Source organism: Vulpes vulpes, chromosome 2 (genome assembly GCF_048418805.1).
Source record: "Vulpes vulpes isolate BD-2025 chromosome 2, VulVul3, whole genome shotgun sequence".
NCBI classification, from domain to species: domain Eukaryota; kingdom Metazoa; phylum Chordata; class Mammalia; order Carnivora; family Canidae; genus Vulpes; species Vulpes vulpes.
In genome coordinates this window covers 126,255,971-126,277,099 of record NC_132781.1, presented here as the reverse complement: position 1 = coordinate 126,277,099, position 21,129 = coordinate 126,255,971, and positions in this window count along the sequence as shown.

Below are 21,129 nucleotides of genomic sequence, written 5' to 3'. Positions count from 1 at the left end.
GATGACTATCCTTAATATTATAATTTCATATACTTGCAATTTACTGAAGTAGATTTTAAGTATTCTCACCACACACACAGAAAAATAACAATGTGAGATTTTAGAAGTATCAACTAACTTGATTGCGGTAATCAAAGAGGATTGCCATCTATATATTCTCACCTTTGGGGTCAGTGATCTATCTACAATACGATGCTGCCATAATCAAAAACAGGAATAACTTTGGTCCACAAGACTCAAACAATGTAAGTTGCATGAGACCAAGGACTCATCAAGCACAGTACTTGGCACATGAAGATACCAGAAGTATTTTAATTAAAAAAAAGTGTTATACAACAATATAGGATCACTTTGTCTTGTTGACTCTTGGCAGCAACCCTATTGATTGTTATTATAATTCTTCAGAAATTTAAGATTAGAAATTTGGAATTTGAGATTAGAAAGGGATAGTAAATTGTCACAAATTCTTAGAGCTAATAAGTAACTATGATGGTATATTAGCTTAGTATTTCTCAAATCCTGATGTGTATATAAATCACCTGGGTGTCTTTTGCAACTATAGATTGCAATTCAGTGGGTTCGGTGTAGGACCTGCAAATCTGCATTTCTAATGAGCTCCCAAGAGAAGCTGTTTCTGCTAGTCCACAGACTATATACTTCAAATAGCATAGCACTAGTTCATAATCACAGAATGTCAATTTTAAAAGGAAAAAAATAGTTGGTCAACTTAGAAATATGAAGCCTAAATATTACAAAGTGCTCCGTCTTTGGCCACTTATTGATGTTCACATCACTACTCTGAGCTACCGTCAGGCCAAAATGCTGTGACACGCTAGTACAGACAAGGCATCACAAAGTCACACAGACAACATATAATTATGTGCTATGGAAGAATTGGGAGGAAATACTCCATACTACTTTCCTACTGCCCTGTGACTTCCCACCGAACATCACCGTGAGACAAAACTAACAGGCTGTTAGGAGGCAAAAAGCCCATCATTATAATCCAGCCAGGTCAGCCTCAAAGGGCAAAAACCAGACTACAGAAAAAGAGAGGGCGGTTTTGGAAGGGCACATAGATGCCATCCAATGCACTTCTGACTCTCTGAAGAGACCAGACCAAGCTCAGTTCCACCTCTTCTTTTGCTCAGAATGGAACAAACGTCAAAGGGGAAAAGGGAGGAAAAGGGGTGTACTTTGCTATTTTGTGCCTGCACATTTCCCCTAGAACTGGATGTCACTACTGTCTGTGGAAGAGCAGTATGTCTCTTCACTGGCAGGTTAAAACCTCTGTCAGTGTTCCTGCCGTCAACTCAAAAACTTCTCACTATTCTCTGCCTCTGAGTAAGCATCTCTTACCTCTCCAAATTCTCTTCCCTCTCAGCCTCTAGAGAATCAGCAATCAGGCTTCCCCTGTTCATTATCTTACTGTTTCTTCTCCGATTCATTCCTAAGTATCTCTTCTTAAATACAGTAGCTTTTTAAAAATTGATAATCCCAAATGTTTTATCTGCCAAAGGCTCTGATACCCTATCTTCGGGGCTTCCTCTCAACCCCATTCCTCCAGTACATTTACCACATACTTTTTTTTTTTTTTTAAGATTTTATCCATTTATTCATGAGAGACACACAGAGAGAGAGGCAGAGACACAGGCAGAGGGAAAAGCAGGCTCCATTCAGGGATCCCGACATGGGACTCGATCCCAGGACCCCAGGATCAGGCCCCGGCCCAAGGGCGGTGCTAAACCGATGAGCCACTGGACTGCCCCCATTTGCCACTTACTTATAGGGAACTCCCACCTACATGATGAAGAAGCCTTCCAACCTCAAGTGCCCAACTACACTCAGCATCTTTCCCGTGAGCTCTGTTCTTTGCTTCCTTTTCATGATAAAGTCACCATCTCTCCCACTAATCACCCAGTCTCAAAGCCAACTCCGTGATACCACTCGTAGTTATATCCTTTGCTTATTTTCCAGTGACAAGATTATTGTTTAATTTCTCAATTTTTTTCTTTTGTTGGCTAATAAAATCACTTCCTAATTTCTTGCTTCTTGTTTTTTCCCCTCTCTAGCCCAATTTCCACACACATCAGACTAATATTCCAAAAATACGGTTCTGATTATATCAGACATTTAAAAAAATCATTCAGGCCTCTAAATAGCTGTTGAAGGGAAAAATAACTGTGAATGTGTAAACAAGGATGAGGGGAGGCAATAAGAGCATTCCAACTCTGCACTCCATCTGTTTTTTTTTCTTTATCTCCTTTATATTTTTTGTTAGTGTTCAGTGGCATATTTGTCTTTCTTTTCATTCATTTCCAAATCTTTTGCAAGTTTTGGAATTGGAGATACTGTGAGAGGGAAGAAATGAGAAACAAGATTCATGGTACTTAAGGAAAAGGGGGGCAATGAAGACCCTGAATGACTGACCTGCTAGTCAGCCATTGGGAAACTGAAAGCATGAATGGTCATTTTTAAAAACCAGGATTTCTAAGTATGGCTATAGTGGAACTAACCTCATTGACCCGAAGTCTTAATGTCAATATCATTTCTAGGGGCGTGGAAGTTCTGGAAGGGAAATGACCAAATTCTAGCTACTTTAATCTGAATGGAACCAACTGAGGTTCAGTAAATGTTCAGGAAAATATTAAAAAATAGAAAAGTCATGATTTGTTTAACTATGATGTCATAATCCTATTAGTTGAGAAAGCTTTTTAAACTGCTACAGCATAACATACTTAAACGGATTTGGTAAGAAAGATAATGAACATCAGCTCTAAAGAGGAGGAGGAGGAGGATGAAAATAACCATATATGAAGACAATGGGGAGAATGGAGCTGGTTCATCCAGAGAATATGAGGAAGAGGAAGAGGAGGAAGAGAAGGAGGAGAAGGATGAGAAGGAGAGTAAGATGAAGCAAGTTCAGAATTGGGAAAGAGGGGATCCCTGGGTGGCTCAGCGGTTTAGCACCTGCCTTTGGCACAGGGCGCGATCCTGGAATCCCGGGATCGAGTCCCATGTCAGGCTCCTGGCATGGAGCCTGCTTCTCCCTCCTCCTGTGTCTCTGCCTCTCTCTCTCTCTGTCTCTCTCTCTCTCTCATAAATAAATAAATAGATAAATAAATAAATAAATAAATCTTTAAAAAAAGAGAGAGAGAGAATAGGAAACAGACCTCTCATTCAAAAAAGAATTTCAGGATAGATATTATGATGACTATGTTGCCAAGGAGAGAGTAGAAGATGGAGAAGAGGGTCTTCAAGGGATAAAGAAAAATCAAGATGCGAAGTATGAAAGAGAAAATGACATGTCTAGATCCTTCTTAAACCAGACACCCTAATGCTTCTGGTTTTTCAATAAAATGATCATTATAGTGATTTCCAAAGAAAATAAGCAACTTGTAACTTTTAATAGAGTATGTTTTACTATTTTCACATTGTCTTCATTGAAACAAGCTTTATTCATCTGTTAATGATTATGTGTGGAGAAAATTTTTTATTAATCTCATTGTCATATGCTCTAGAAGTTTATTTGGAATCTAATTTTTTCTCATTATCCTATTCTCATTAATCATTATTAGCCACCAATGAGAACATGACTGATTTTACAGTAGTTTAATATGGTTACATTTTTCATGTCTTAAACTTATTATTAAAACAGAAGCAAAAGTAATATACAAAAGCAACAGTTTTGGGCAGCCCAGGTGGCTCAGCAGTTTAGCACCGACTTCAGCCCAGGGTCTGATCCTGGAGAACCGGATCGAGTCCCACATTGGGTTACCTGCATGGAGCCTGCTTCTCCCTCTGCCTGTGTCTGTGCCTGTCTCTCTCTGTGTCTCTCATGAATAAATACATAAAATCTTTAAAACAAAAAAAAAGCAACAGTTTTTTCCTTTCTTTTTTTTTTTTTTAAAAGATTTTATTTATTCATTCATGAGAGACACAGAGAGAGAGAGGGGCAGAGACACAGACAGAGGGAGAAGCAGGCTCCATGCAGGGAGCCTGATGTGGGACTCGATCCCCAGACCCCAGGATCACACCGTGAGCCAAAGGCAGACACTCAACCACTGAGCCATCCAGACATTCCCAGTTTTTTTCTTTTGAATGGCAAGTTTTCATAACTGACCCAGAGGCCTCTAATTGGAAAACTCTTAGTTTTGTGTTTGTTTGTTTAGTAAGAGCTTTAAAATGTTTGTGTTTGTGTTTGTCACATGAGTACTTTGGAGAAAAAGAATAAAATAATAAATATTCTATTCAGCTACACAGTTCATGAATTTTAATATTCTTTATATATATGAATGTATGTAGGTAGGTAGGTATATAGTGTTAAGCTGTTCATGAGTCTTTTCCCAAAAATTTAAAGTTACTACTTCTTATGAAACCATTTGTTTCCAACTTTAATGTGGTATAATTGACAATTAAAACTTGTAAATGTGTAAGTTACACAACATAATAATTTGATACACAGAACATTGTTAAATAATCATGACAATCAAGCTATATTACATATACATCTCCCTACATAGCATAGTTCACATAATTTTTGTGTGGGTTAAGGACACTTAAGATCCACTCTCAGCAAATTTTGTACATAGTACAGTATCATTAACTATACTTATGATGAAAAAGAGATCTCCAGAACTTATTTACCTGGCATAACTGAAACTCTGTACACCTTGACCAACATCTCCCCATTTCCCCTTACCTGAAGGACCATCACTATCCTCTCTGCTATATTTATCAGGAGGATTACCCTATAGTTTTTTTCTTTGTAGTGCCTTTGTCTGGTTTTGGTATCTGGGTGATGCTGGTCTCAAAATGAGTTTGGAAGTGTGCCCTCATTTTCATTTTCTTGACAGTTTAAGAAGGATTGATGTTAATTCTTTACGTGGTTGGTAGAACTCACCCATGAAAACATTTGGTCCTAGGCTTTTCATTGCTGGAGGTTTTCAATTACTGATTTCATCTCTTTATTTGTTATTGATTTATTCAGGCTGTCAATTTCTCCTTGATTGAGTTTTAGTATGTTGTATGTTTCTAGGAATTTATCCATTCCATCTAGGTTATCCAGGTTTTTGGCATGTGATTCTTCATAATAGATCCTATCATCCTTTCTATTTCCAGGACGTCCATTGTAATGTCTCTTCTTTCATTCCTGATTTTATTTATTTGAGTTTTCCTCCTTCTTTTTCTTAGTCTAGCTAAGGGTTTGTTAATTTTGCTTATCATTTTTTTAAAAACACAACTCTTAGTTTTATTGATTTTTTCCCATTTTTAAATTCTATATTCAATTTATTTCTGCTCTAATCTTTATTATTTCCTTCAATTTATTTCTGCTCTAATCTTTATTATTTCCTTCCTTTTGCTAACTTTGGGCTAAGCTTATTTTTTTTCCAGTTCCTTTAGGTATAATGTTAGGTTGTTCATTTGAGATCTTTCTTCTTCCTCAATGTAGGTGTCTATCACTAAAAACTTCCCTCCTAGTACTACTTGTGCTGCATCCTATAAATTTTGGTATGTTCTGTTTTCATTTTTGTCTCAAGATACTTTTTAAATTGTTGTGTGTTTCAAGTGTATGACATTATAATTTGACATCTGTATACACTATAAAGTGATCATCCCTATTTATCATCCATCACCCTACAAATGACCACCTTCACCCCTTACACCCACCCACAATTCCTCTCCTCCTGGTAACCACTGATCTGTTCTCTGTATCAAGATAATTTAATATTCTCTTTGACTGCCTCTGATTCAATAGTTGTTTAAGAGCATATTCTTTAGTTTCCACATGTTTGCGGAGCTGGGGTCTGGTGCACAGGCATGCATGAAGTGGCAGCAGCACCAGGGCCCAGAGCACATATGCGCATGGAGCAAGTGTGAAGCCAGGGCCCCAGTCATGTGCCAGAATGGGGCAGGTGAATCAAGAGGCCTGGCACCAATGCGGCTGGGAGCAGTGGCTGCTCTGGCCGGGGATGAGGGGTGCAAAGCAGCTCCCCAGGCAGCTCCACTAGCTGGAGTTAGCATCAGCAAAAACTGTAGGGATTTTTCAGTGGCAAAAGCTCTGTGGCAACGGTTGCTGGTGTGCATCTACTATGGCGAAGGCACTGGGATCTTCCTGCTCCTATTTTCAATGAGAAAATCATGGAGAAGGGGATCTTTTTTGGTGCTAAGCAATGCAAGACTGGATGATCTGATGATGAAGGTAAAATGATTCCCATACTTTTCAACACAACCAACCTCAGTTTAGTGTTCCACCGGTTTGCTGCAACTTACTCATTATGCTCTTCTTCATTTCCTATTAACTAGCTCTTCTATGGTGAACATCTCAAGTTCTTCAAACTTTCCTCAAAGGCTATGTTTTTTTTTTAAATATTTATTTATTTATAATAGAGAGAGAGAGAGAGAGAGAGAGAGAGAGGCAGAGACACATGAGGGAGAAGCAGGCTCCATGCCGGGAGCCCAAAGTGGGACTCGATCCCGGGAGTCCAGGATCACGCCCTGGGCCAAAGGCAGGCGCTAAACTGCTGAGCCACCCAGGGATCCCCAAAGGCCATGTTTTTAAAGCTCCTCTGCTTAAAGCTCCTCACTGTTGCTATTTTTTTTTTTTTTGAGATACACACACACACACACACCACACACGCACGCAGGGCTCGATCTCATGACTCTGAGATCACGACCTGAACCTAAATCAAGAGTCAGAGGCCTAACCAACTGAGCCACCCAGGCGTCCCATCTATCTTTTTTTAAAAACACATATTCTCTGTGCCACAGGCTGTGCTATTTGCTCTCCATGGATCATTACATTTGAGTCTCTTGATGAGTCGTAGAGGTAGCTATTATAATCTCCATTTTACAGATAAGAAACTGAAGTTCTGAGAGTTCAAATAACTTGCCCAAATATCACTGATTGAGTAGCATCCAAACTGAGTTCTGACTTCAAAATCTATCTTATGCAGTACCCACTATGTTGTCCCAAGAGGTAGTGGACTGCCCATCTTCAGAAATGTCATTATAAAATCTGGATGCACACTTGAGGGAACAATAGAAAATGAGGGGCACCTGGGTGGCTTAGCTGACTCTTGATTTTGGCTCAGGTGGTGATCTCTGGGTCCTGAGATCAAGCTTTGACCCGTGCTACGTGATTAGTACAGAGTCTGCTTAAGAGAAGTAGAGAAGGCTGTTGGATACATATTTCACAGGTAAAGAAACCAGCTCTGAGAGAGGTGCATGGAATCAACTTTCTTGACTCTCTGACACCAGATAGTGAGGTGTGATCACCACTGTTATAACAGCTCCCCTCCTGCAAGTGACCAAAGTCTCCTTGTCATGAGATTAATGAAACATCACAACTCTTATCTCTAAGCAATTGCCAACAAAGACAGCTCTCCCTTTCATAAAGCCTTTCTTCCTTTGGCTTACAAAGCATCCTAAATATTCTCTTTTTTCCTTCTGCCCTTCTGATAGCTTTGTCTAAAATTCTCCTCCAGGGCCTTCTTGTTTTATGGGGCCCTTAAATGTGGATGTTTCTAAAGCATCTGGTTAAATGCTCTTCTTTTCTAATCCTCCAACTATCCTTGAATTATTCCATCTATATCCATGGCTTTATGTTTCAGTGATGACTCCCAGACACATATCTCATGTCAAGTCTCCTCTTTCTGAGGTCAGAAAGTATTTGCTGATAATTGTGTAAATGTAGGAATGGATAAATAAGCATAGGAGAAGTAACTGGGTTCCTGTATTCCAGACTAGAACCCAGTAAAATGCATTCTTATTACTGGTTTTCACATCAGATAGAACTGTTTAAGTCCAATCTTGGCCCCTTCCTAGTAGAGTGATATTAGATTAGGGAATTAAAATGCCCACACCTTCGTTTATTTTCTCATTGTTGCTGTTAGTTTATTTTGTTTTGTTTTTAACAATTTACAAAATGAGGATAATTATACCCATCCTGACCTACATTTCAAGTAGGGTAATTATGAGGAATGCATGAGTTCTCACATGGGAGAGGGCCTTAGGAATGAGAGTTATTCTTACTAAACAGTATTGAGCTATTTATTCCAGAGAGACAGAAGGCCAATGCCAATCAGTGTGCAGGACAGATATTTACTTTTGTTTATCCTGAAGGTCTGGGTAGCTGTTGATGGCAGCTCTTCACAGCTCAGCCACAAACAGCCCGCTGAAGGAAGGATATGAAGGATAAAGGGTGGTGGCCACATAAGTCTAGCCCTAGACATCCACAACACACACCCGCCTGTTGTGTATGGTAATGCCTCAGAACACCGGGCCAGCCCAGATTTCAGCCAGAGCACCTTGTCTCAAAGATGAAAGGAATATAAAAGCAACCAGTGAGACAGCCTCTTTAGTCATCAGAGTGCCAAGGCTAGAGGCATTCTAGTCAATATTCCATTCAACAGTCTCGTTGGAAAAATGGAGACATTTGGGGCCCTGGAAGGGGAAAAAGAAGTATCCGAGGACATCCAGCAAGTTAGTTGCAGAGTCACTGAATATAAGTCACCAGTTCACTATACATTCTAACCACTCCATCTACAAGACTATTATAATTATTTTTTTAACTAGAAGGCTATTAAAGGGATCCCTGGGTGGCGCAGCGGTTTGGCGCCTGCCTTTGGCCCAGGGCACGATCCTGGAGACCCGGGATCGAATCCCACATCAGGCTCCTGGTGCATGGAGCCTGCTTCTCCCTCTGCCTGTGTCTCTGCCTGTGTCTCTGCCTCTCTCTCTCTCTCTCTGTCTCTGTAACTATCATAAATAAATAAATTTTTAAAAAAATAAAAAAAAACTTTATCTTAAAAAAAAGAAGACTATTAAAATTATTTTTCTTTTCCCTTATCAGGATATAATTTACATGTACTAGGATACTAAGGTACAATTTACATACAGTGTAAATTTACCTTTTATTTTTAAAAAGTTTTAATTTAAATACAGTTAACATACAGTATGGTATGAGTCTCAGATGTACAATATAGTGATTCAGCACTTCCATACAACACCCAGGGCTCATCACAAGTGCTGTCCTTAATCCTCCATCACCTATTTCACCCATCCGCCCACCCACTTCCCCTCTGGTCACCATCAGTTTGTTCTCTATTGTTAAGAGTCTGTTTCTTGGTTTGCTTCCCTTCTCTTTTTTTCCCCTTTGCTCATTTGTTTTGTTTCTTAAGTTCTGCATATGAGTAAAATCATATTAAATTTGTCTTTTTTTATTTTTTTTAATATTTTAATTTAGTTATTCATGAGAGACACAGAGAGAGGCAGAGACACAGGCAGAGGGAGAAGCAGACTCCATGCAGGGAGCCCGACGTGGGATTCAATCCTGGGACTCCAGGATCACACCCTGAGCCAAAGGCAGGCGCCAAACTGATGAGCCACCCAGGGATCCCAAATTTGTCTTTTAAAATATGAAGTTCTGTGTCTTTTACTAAATAGAAAATTTTGTGATATGAGCATACTCATTGCATAAAGTGTCCACCATCCTGAACAATTCTCTCAGGCCATTTACAGGAAGCCCTTTTCTCCTTGCTCAATGCACACATCTATCTGCTGTCCCTAGAATTTTGTCTTTTTCAGAATATCATATAAATGAAATTAGAATTAGACAGTATGCAGCATTTTGAGTTTCACTTAGAATAATGTGTTTGAGTTTCACCTGAGTGGCTCAATCCGTTAAGCATATGACAACCTTAGTTCAAGTCCCACGTTGGGCTCTATGCTGGGCATAGAGCCTACTTAGAGAATAATAATAATAATAATACATTTGAAATTCATCCATGCTGTTGATGTATCAGGAGTTCAATCATATTAATGCTGAGTAGTGCTTTATGTGGATGCACCACATTTGTTTATTCATTTACCAATTGAAGAACATTGTATTATTTCCAGTTTAGGGCCATTACCAGCAAAGCCGCTTAAACTAACATGTATGTTTTTTCTTTGAACATAAATATTTATTTCACTTGATTTGTACACCTAGGAGTAAGACTGCTGGGTTATATGGTTAAGGATATGTTTAATTTTATATGAAACTGCCAAACTGTTTTCCCATTTTACACTTCTTCCAGCAATCCATGAGAGTTCTAGTTTATCTGTATACTCTCTAGCACTTACTATGGTCAGTTTTGTTTTTTGTTTTTTTTTTTAATTTCAGCAATTCAAAAAGTGAGTAGTGATACCTCATTTTGGTTTTTAATTTATATTTCTCTGATGTCAAATGGTGCAAAATATAGCTTTTTATGTGTTTGTCAACTATATACCTACTTTGATGAAATATATGTTCAGATCTTTTGCCCTTTCCTTTTAATCATTTTCCTATTACTTAGTTTTGAGAAAAATTTATATATTCTGACTATATATAAATCCTCTAACAGATATGTTAGTTTTCTCCTACTCTCTGGCTTGTCTTTGCTTTTTATAAACAGTGTTTTTTTGTATATGTGGATCATGTTGTTGATACTACATCTAAGAAATATTTGTTTAACCCACGGATATAAAGCTTTTTCTCTATAGTTTTTCTAGAAAGTTTAGAGTTTAAGTTTTTACATGTAGTTCTGTGACATATTTTGAATTATTTTTTCTATATTACAGAAGATATACATGAAAATCTATTTTTTAATATGGATGTCCAATTGTTTCAGTACCATATTTTGAAAAGACCGTTGTTTCTCCATTGAATGACTTTTGTACCTTTGTTGAATATCAGTTGATCATGTAAGTGTGAGTATATTTCTAGACTCTATTCTGTTTCATCAATGTGTATATCCTTTCTCTGATATAATACTGTCTTAATTAGTGAGCTTTATAGAATTCTTGAAATCAGGTAAAAGGACGCCTCAGAATTTGTTTTCTCCACAAAATTTTTTTAGTTATTCCAGTTCTCTGCCTTTCCATATAAATTTTAAAATCACTTTGTCATTTTCTATATAAAATTACTTTGGAAATAATTTACATCTTAGTAATATTTAGTATTCCAATGAATGAACATAATAAATCTTTTGGTTTATTTTGGTCATTTTTTATTTCTTTCAACAAAATTGTATAGTTATCAGCATACATATTGTGCAATATTTTGTTTGATTTATACCTGAGTATTTTATGTTTTTTGGTGCTATTGGAAATTACATATATTTTAATCTCAATTTCCATTTGTTCTTTGTAAGTAGTAAGACATGCCATTGATTTTTGTAAGTTAACCTTGTGTTCTACAAACTTGTTAAATGCACTTATCAGTTCTACAGCATTTTAATGTTTTATTTGGGATTCTCTACACAGACAGGCATGTCTTCTGTGGATAGAAACAGTTTTATTTCTCCCTCTCCAATCAGTGTGCTGTTTAATTCTTTTTCTTGCCATACTGCACTAGTAAAAAGCGTTATGGCAATACAGAAAAGGAGTAGTGAAAAAGAATATCTTTGTCTTGTTTCTGACTTCAGTGAAAAGCATTCATATTTCAATATTAAACATGATGTTAGCTGTGGATGTTTTATAGATACTCTCAAGTTGAAGAATTTCCTTTTTATTCCTACTTTGCTGAGAGGCAACGCATATAATGAATATTGAATTTTTAAAAATTATTTCTGTATTTTTCCAGATAATTATATGGTTTTTCTTCTTTAATCTACCCATAGGGTAAACTGCACTTATTGATTTTCAAATATTGAAAAGCTATGCAGTCCAGGTATAAGGCTTCCTTCATCTGCTAGTACTTTCTTTGGGGGTTTTATGTTTATGTTTCTGAAGGATATTGATCTATAATTTTCTTGTATTATAGTTTGTTTTTTTAATTGTGGCAACTGGATAATGTTGGTCTCATAAAATGGCCAAGTACAATGAAAGATGCTCAGTATTACTAGCTATTAGGGAAATCAAAATCAAAATCAAAATTAGGTAACATTTCACATCCACTAGAATGACTAGAATTAAAAAGACATAGTAAAAAGGGCTAGTTATGATATAGAGAAACTGGACCCCTTATACATTGCAAGTGAAAATGTAAAATGGTGTAGATATATTGGAAAAGTCTGGCAGTTCCTCAACAGATTAAACTTAGAGTTATATGACACAGCAATTTCATTCCTATATATACTTAAGAGAATAAAAACATACATTTAATCAAACACTTGTAGGAGGAATGTTCACAACAGTATTATCCATAATAGCCAAATACTGGAATCAACCCAAATTTCTATTAACTAATGAATTATTAAACAAAATTCAACATTGGAATATTATTTGGCAAAACAAAGGATTAAGTATGATGCATGCTACAACATAAATGAACCTTGTAAACATTATACTAAGTGAAAGAAGCTGGACACAAAAGGCCACATTTTATATGATTACATTTACATGAAATGTCCATAATAGGCAAATCTTAAGAGACCAAAAGCAGTTTAGTGATTGCTAGGGCTGGAGGAGAGGAGGATTAGGGAGATGTAAGGAGTGACTGATAATAAGGATGGGTTTTAGGGGAGTAATGAAAAAGCTATAAAATTGTTTATGACAACTCTGCATGTACACTTTAAATGGTTGAATTGATGGTATGTGAATTATATTTCAATAAAGTTCTTAAAACATTTAGTTGGGGGATCCCTGGGTGGCGCAGCGGTTTGGCGCCTGCCTTTGGCTCAGGGCGCGATCCTGGAGACCCGGGATCGAATCCCATGTCGGGCTCCCAGTGCATGGAGCCTGCTTCTCCCTCTGCCTGTGTCTCTGCCTCTCTCTCTCTCTCTCTCTCTCTCTCTCTGTATGACTACATAAAAAAAAAAAAAAAGCAATCATGATGACTAAGGAATAATATTGATAACATTATTAAAAGAGTTTCTAAGCCATGCTTACTGTTTAAAAAAAAAAAAAAACATTTAGTTGGGAACTGGTCCCTCCTCTTCTATATTCTAAATAAGTTTTCTGTAGATCTGTTATTATGTGTTCCCGGAGTGTTAGAATTCATTAGTGAAACTATTCTTATACTGGGATTTCCTCTACTGAATAGCTTTCAGATATGGATTTCATTTTTAATTGATACAGAACTATTCAAATTACCTATTTTTTCCTGAATGACTTTCTTTGGTTTGTGTCAAGGAATGTCCATTTCATCTAAGTTGTCACTTCTATGGATATAGGGCTGTTCATATTATTCCTTATTATTAAACAACTGGGATCTAAGGTGATGTTCCTTTTTTGGTCCTGATATTTGTAGTTCATGTCTTCACTTTATCTCTGCCATTCTCTTTCTCTTTCCCTCTCTTTCTTTCCATTTCTCTCATTGACAAATATGTCAAAATGTATATCACTTTTATTATTTTTTTGAAGGATTAGATCCTCACTTCATTAACTTTTCTCTATTCTCAATGTAATGGATTTATGCCCTTATCTTTACTATGTTATTTATTTTGAGTTTAAGTTGCCTTTTTGTTTGTTTGTTTATGGTGGAAGCTGAGCTCACTGATTTCCCTCTCTTTTATTTTTTTTATTTTAATTACTTTTTTAAATTGGAGTTTGATTTTCCAACATATAGCATATCACCCAGTGCTCATCCCATCAAGTGCCCCCTCAGTGCCACTCACCCAGTCACCCCAACCCCCCATCCACCTCCCTTTCCACTACCCCTTGTTTGTTTCCCAGAGTTAGGAGTCTCTCATGTTCTGTCTCCCTCTGATATTTTCACTCATTTTCTCTCCTTTCCCCTTTATTCCCTTTCACTATTTTTCTATTCCCCAAATGAATGAGACTATATAATGTTTGTCCTTCTCCGATTGACTTACTTCACTCAGCATCATACCCTCCAGTTCCATCCACATCAAAGCAAATGGTGGGTATTTGTCTTTTCTAATGGCTGAGGAATATACCATTGTATACATAAACCACAGCTTCTTTTAGTACAAGACTTTAATGATATAAATTTACTGCTAAACATTGTATTAGCTGCCTCCTATAAATTTTCATATGTTCACTTTCATCCAATTCAAAATATATTTCAGGGCAGCCTGGGTGGCTCAGCGGTTTAGCACTGCCTTCAGCCCAGGGCGTGATCCTGGAGTCCCGGGATCGTGTCCCATGTCGGGCTCCCTGCATGGAGCCTGCTTCTCCCTCTGCCTGTGTCTCTGCCTCTCTCTCTCTGTCTCTCATGAATGAATAAATAAAATCTTTAATACGTATATTAAAGATATATACATATTTCAGTATCTCTTGGGACATTCTCTTTGACTCATGGATTATATAAGACTTTTAAAGTTTAATTTACAAATATTTGGAAACTTTTGACATAGTTGATTACTTGATTTCTAGTTAGTTGGATTCCATTACAGGAAAAAAAAAAGATAGTTTGCATTATTCCAATTTTCTTAAATGCATTAAGGCTTATTTAATGATCCAGCAAAATCTATCTTGAACAATGTTTCCTTTGCAAATGAATACACTGCTTGGAGTAGAGTATTTTATAATATAATTTAGGTCAATTTGGTTAATAGTGTTATTCAGGTTTTCTGCATCCTTCCTGATTGTTTATCTGCTTGTTCTATCAACCACTGAGAGACTAGTTTCAATGCCTCCATCTATAATTGTCAATTTATATATTCCTCCCCTCTTGTCAGTCTTTGCTACACAGATTTTGAGATCCAATTATTAGTCATATACACTATAGGATTATTACATCTTCTTAATAAATTGATCACTTTATGATTATACGATGTCCCTCTTTATCTCTGATAATATTTCTTGTTCTGAACACTATGTTTTCTGATATTAATATAACCATCCTAACTTTCTTTTGATTACTGTTTGATGATATATATTTTTGCATTCACTTCCTCTTACCTATGTCTTTATATTTAAAGTATCTGTATACAGTATAGTTTGACAATCTCTTATTATTGATGTTTTTAGCTTGTTTACATTTAGTGTAATTATTATGATTGTATATAGCAACAATGTTGCTAGATTTTTTTAAATTCCATCTATTCTTTCTTTCCCCTCTTTTTCACCTATATTTGAATTCAATGAGTATTTTTGTGGATCTATTTTATCTCTGTTGTTGACTCAATAGACTCAACAGGTTTTCCATCAATGTATAGTTTTCAATTTATACTCTAACAATTTATAGTTTTCAAATAATTCTATATCCATTACCTCATTTGATTCCAGAAAAACCTTGTGACTTAAGTTTATTATACTCCTGTCTGGAATAGATAAATTATATATCACTGACAAATATTTATTCTGTGATTTTAAGGCTAAGGTCTTCATAATTTAGAGGAAAATTACCATTTCCATGTGATCAATGTATGCTTAATCCTTTTTTTAAGTCCTCTTCATTCTATCCCATGTGCCAAAGTGAGGCACGACCAAGTAAGTACCTATTCTCGAATATGGCTTCCACCCTCAGCCACAGATCTAGCTGCTAGAAAAACAAAAGCCACTGGACTCTTATGTTACCTTTCTATGTATACCTCATCTCTTGGCCTGCGTTTTGGCTCTCATTTCAGTGGGAATCCAGAATCACCTTTGCCACTATCCCCAATTGTTCATTCACACATCTAATTAGCATCCATTGAATACCCGCTGTATTATTTAGCACTGTCTACTTGACAGTCATGATTGTAGGCAAAGAATATCTGAGGATAAATAAGGTAGGGCCCATGCTTGAAGAGCCTGTTGCTTAATGAAGGTGTCGAAAATAAAACAATAACTTATGACTCAAAACAATCCATACTATAATAAAGTTGTGTGCAAATGAGCCCATAGCAGACGTGATTAATTTTGCCATGGATTAGACCAGGGATGTGGTCACAATGTTTTTCTGAAGTATGTAATATTTGAAGGATGAGTTGGTGGGAATTGGATATTCCAAATAAAACTAACAGAGTTTTATCCATATGCAGTAAGGAGCCATGGAATTATTAGAGAAGGGAAATGACAGAAGATGTAAACATAATCATGCTTAGAAACATAAAAATGATAGTGATGTTGAGGTGATAGGAGAGGTATACATCAGGAAGACAAGGTTGTTATTGCAACAGTCAAGATGAAGTCCTAAACTATGACATTTATGAGGGAAATGAAGACCATTTGATAAATGTGAAGGACATTTAAGAGGAGAATTGATAGGATTTTGTAAACAAATGGGTTCCAAAGTGAAAAAATAGTCAAAGAAAATTTGCATTTCTAACTCTTATAATTGATGATAGCAATGTGCTTATCTAAGATTGTAACAGGAAAATAAGAAGAGAGGGAAAACTAACCATGGGCTTTAATACTTCTCTGTTATTTCTTACTCCTACCAATGTTCTCTGTTTCTTCTTCTCCCTCCCTCTCTCTTTTTCTATTATTTCTTCTTGGCTTGTTCATTAATTAAAGTAAATTTCAAGATTCAGTTAGCTCACTTTAATGTTCACTTCTAATAATACTCAAGAGTCTGAAGGTTCATTCCTGGAAATACGTTATGCTCTAACATGCTTCTGTGCTTTTGCAGATGTCATGTGTCCTACTTGACGTGTCTTCTCCACAACTTGCTTGCATATTGAGCACCCACAGACCCATTTTTCAAGGCCCCAAACAAATGATACTTCCATGATTGCCTCCTGAGACAATGTTAACTACTATGTGATACACTCCCATAGGAATCTATTCATAGCTCCCTTAGTATGTCTCATATTTAAATGGTAGTCATTTGGTTACATATTTGCCTCCTCAACAAAGGCGAGGTCAGGAACTAGTGTTTTACATTTTCTTGTCCCTCATGCATAGCAGAGCACCTGGCAATAACACAAGCTCAATAAATTCCCAATAAATAAGAAATTAATAAATTGATCAGTGGCATAAGTGTTGACTAAGATGTAAGTTATGTGCAGAAAGGTGACAAAGGCTATGGTCACTCCTCAGCATGTGGTCACCATGGGCAGGGAAGCCCTTCCTTAAGCTACATGCATTCTTTCCAGGGCTGGTCTGAAACTTTGGCTAGAGTGAACCAAGAACAAGAGATGAGCTAATAATTTCCTTATGAGGAACACAGGGGTAAAATATGTCCCAGATGTGATATTAAAGAGGAACTGGGCCCTCAATAACTTCTGATTTCCACTTTCCACATGTGATTTTAACTTCTTACATACTAACTTTTAATCATTTACTTGACTCCCCCCATTCTAGTCATTCACTCTCTGATCTGGAGTTAAATGCAAGAAAACACTCATGAGGTCCTATCCTTTATAGGGTTGCCAAGATTGAGCAAATAAAAGTATAAGATGCCTGACTGAATTTAAATTTCAGCTGAATAACAAATACTTTTAGTATAACTTTGTCCTGTGAAATATTTAGGACACACTTATATGAAAAAATTATTCACTGTTTATCTGAAATTCAAATTTAAGTGGACACCTTGTGTTTTATTCTATAACCCCATCTCTGGTTTATTTTCTGTCAAGGATTAAGACACTTGGTACCTCTGATATATCAAACTGAGATACAACAGAGGTGAATGAGGTGAGTCAGATCTTCATCCAGAAATCAGTGGGAAACCTACAGACTAATGGGAAAAACAAAAACACAGATGGATCTGTGAGTGAACAGGCCAGTGAGTGCAAGCTTCCTTGTTTGACCCTTGCTTTTTGCCAGTAACAGCCCTGAGAACATGCCAGTGCAACATAATGTAATAAGAGTACAAACTTTGAAACCACACATCTTTGAGTTGAATTCCTTGCTGGGGCTCACACATGATTTGTAAGTCTGGACAAATTACTTAATTTCTCCAAGCTTGAATTCCTTATATAAATTAGGATAGTAATAGTAGCCTCTCACCAGATTCACTGATATGTTGCATCTAGTGTGATACCTGGCCAGAGTTACCAACATTAGCCTATTACTATTATTAGCTGTAATGCTGCTTCCATGGCTAACTGTCATTCCATCCTCTGGGACAACCCAGGGTGGGACAGGATGGTACAAGACAGGAGGGAAGATGATAATGATAAGACATAACAGGATAAAATAAAACAGGGTAGAAGAATAGGATAGGGTAGGGTGGAATGGAACGGAATGGAATAGTATGATTAGTCTACCACTTATTTTTTACTTAGCATATTCAAGGCACTGTGCTAACTGTATGCATTTATTTTCTCATCCAATTATTGGATCTACAAAGCATAAAGACATTAGGAAGTACTTGTAAGGTGACAAGGTCATGCAACTTGTAAGTGGCAAATCTGAAACTCAAACCCAGGTCTATCTGATCCCCAGGTCCATGCATGCTTAACCAGTAACACATACATCAAAATCCTTCTGTGAGATTTCCAACCCTGATTGCAGTTCTTTCCTGGACTAAGAAATCTGATGACTTTCACTTATGCATGGAAATGTCCATAGGAATTAGAATTCCTATTCCTTCCATTCTCATATCTTCTTTCCAAGCTAGAATGACATTCCAAGGCAAGGTCCTTCTCTTCCTCTTTCCAACTTGGATAAAACAATCTTTCAAAATTTCAGTTTCTCCTCGTTAAAAGCAAATCCAATTCATTTGTTTATACCAATGGAGGATAAGTCACAGCTTGTAAACTGCTACTCATATGGCACACATTAAAGGCAACAGCCAATACATAGAAGCAACCTAAGTGGCCATCAGTGGATGAATGAATAAAGATGCTGCTTCACACACACACACACACACACACACACACACACACACTAGAATATTATTCATCTATAAAAAAAATCAAGGAAATCCTACCATTTGTTACAATAAGGATGGACTTTGAAGGCATTATGCTGTCAGATAAGTCATACTGATGAAGACAAATACCATATGATCTCACTTATATGTGGAATTTTTAAAAACTACAATAAAAATCCAAACTCACATAAAATGAGATGGATTTGTGGTTACCCGAGGCAGAGAAGGGGGAGAGAGGAAATTGGAGGAAGGTGGTCAAAAGGTACAAACTCCCATTTCTGAATGTACAATAGGAGTCTAACTAACACTACTTTATAATACATAGGGAAGTTGTTAAGGGAATAAATTCTGTGAGTTATCACAAGAAGATATTTTTTTCCTTTTTTCTTTCTTTTTATCGTATTTACATGAGAAGATGGATGTTAGCTAAACCTACCGCAGTAATCATTTCACAATATATGTAAATCAAAACATCATGCTGTATGCCTTGAGCTTATATAGTGATGTATGTCAATTATATCTCAATAAAACTGAGGAAACAAATAAAGGTTCTTTACATCTTATCAGGTATTTTATCTGTTATCTTCTATATCTTTAAATAATGCAGACAAGTAGGCTGGGACTTATAATATGTTCCAGTTTTATAGATGAGGAAACCGAGAGTGTGGCATCAATCATTTGCCAGCATCACAGATATTAACTGATAGAACTATCACACAAGTCCAGACTTCTTTTCTCAAAACTATTTATTAATTCATTTATTTCATAGGCATCTGTTGGGTATTCTGGAAACCAGTGATGTCTCAGTGAACAGAGACCAGAATCCTTCCACGGTGGATTTTAACATCTCTGGCAAAGAAAGGCATTAAATAATGAAAGACAAAATAATATTTAAATCCTAAGAAGGAAGAATACAGAGTGTATAAAAGATTACGAAAGAGGGGTCTGGGTTAGATTAGAATCACAGTTTTCTCAAAAAAAAAAAAAAGAGGCATTTTAACTGAAATCTGAAACTAAAAGGAATAAACCAACAGAAATGAAATGAAAAGATTAAAATACAGCAAACACAGACAACTGAACATCAGACCCAGGGAGTATTTAATCAGGGTCACAAAATGAGTTAGTTGTACTGACAGGAATAGAATCCTGCTATCCTGACCCTCAATGTGGTGTTATTTCCTTGACACCAGACACTGAAAGCTGATTCAGGAACTTGTCTGAATACCCCATTTAGCTGATATCTTTGAGAAGCCAGCAGGGCCTAGCTTCCAGGTTGCAACATTAGAGTCTTTGCTTGCCTGTACAGCGTTCTTATGGTGAATTAGAGCCCCCTGAGCGCTCAAAGCTCGTGCAAAGCAGAGGTACTATTAGCCTTTCCTGTGCAAATTACAGCCACATATTAGGGGCCATGGCATGGCTAAAAGAGGAAGCTTGAGTATTTTTTCCCACAAATACCACTAGACAAACACTGTGTTCTCTCCTAAGCAGTGACCCTGATGGCATAAATCTAACTCATTGAAAGCTTCCTACTATGGACTACTATCTCTAGATCACAATCCTTTGTATAGGAGAAACAGGATTAGGGTCTTAAGAAGATAATTTGGAGTGGGACACCAGGGTGGCTCAGTCGGTTAAGTGGCCATTCTCAATTTCAGCTTAGGTCATGATCTCAGGGTTCTTTTTTTTTTTTATGATCTCAGGGTTCTAATATTGAACCCCATGTTGGGCTCCATGCTGGATATGGAGGCTGCTTAAGATTCTTTTTCTATCTGCCCCTCCAACCATCACCTCCACACTCTCTTAAAAAAAAAAAGATAGATTGGAGTTGGAGAGGAAACCTGGAAGGGTCCAAGCAGAGCTGCCTGATGGCTTCCAAGTGCAGCTTTGTGTCTTGTAAGAAGTACTAACCTGAGTGAGAGGGCCATGTCCGGGCTCTGTGACACCAGACAAGCCTCCTGTTTCCATATGTCAGTTAACATAATAGGGCCATCTGATACAGTATATATGTTTTGGTCAATCTATAAGTTTAGGAACTAAAGGCTCAGCCCAATTAGTTAAATTTATAAAAGGTATCAGGATAACCAATATCATATAGACTTGAACTAAATTTTATCCCTTTGATTGTTCATATTCAGGAGGAAATATATTTTACACTTGAGATACATAGCAGCATTTCAACCTCAATATCCCATTTTACTGAGTGAAAAATGTATTTTTCTTTTCTTTTTTGATGTTTGCTATATGCCTTGAGTAACATGTATCGAACTCTGAAAACAACAGTCTTGCCCTTAAGGAGTCTACAGTGTATTGATGGAGACATTTAAACACCCACCTATCAGGCACCTAGCGGAGCATCTACCTCTGTCAGGAAGAACCAGAATGAGCTTCCCAAGGATGTGAAGTCAAAGCTGAGACCAATTAGAAGATCCATAATAAGCTCCTTGAAGATTCAGTAG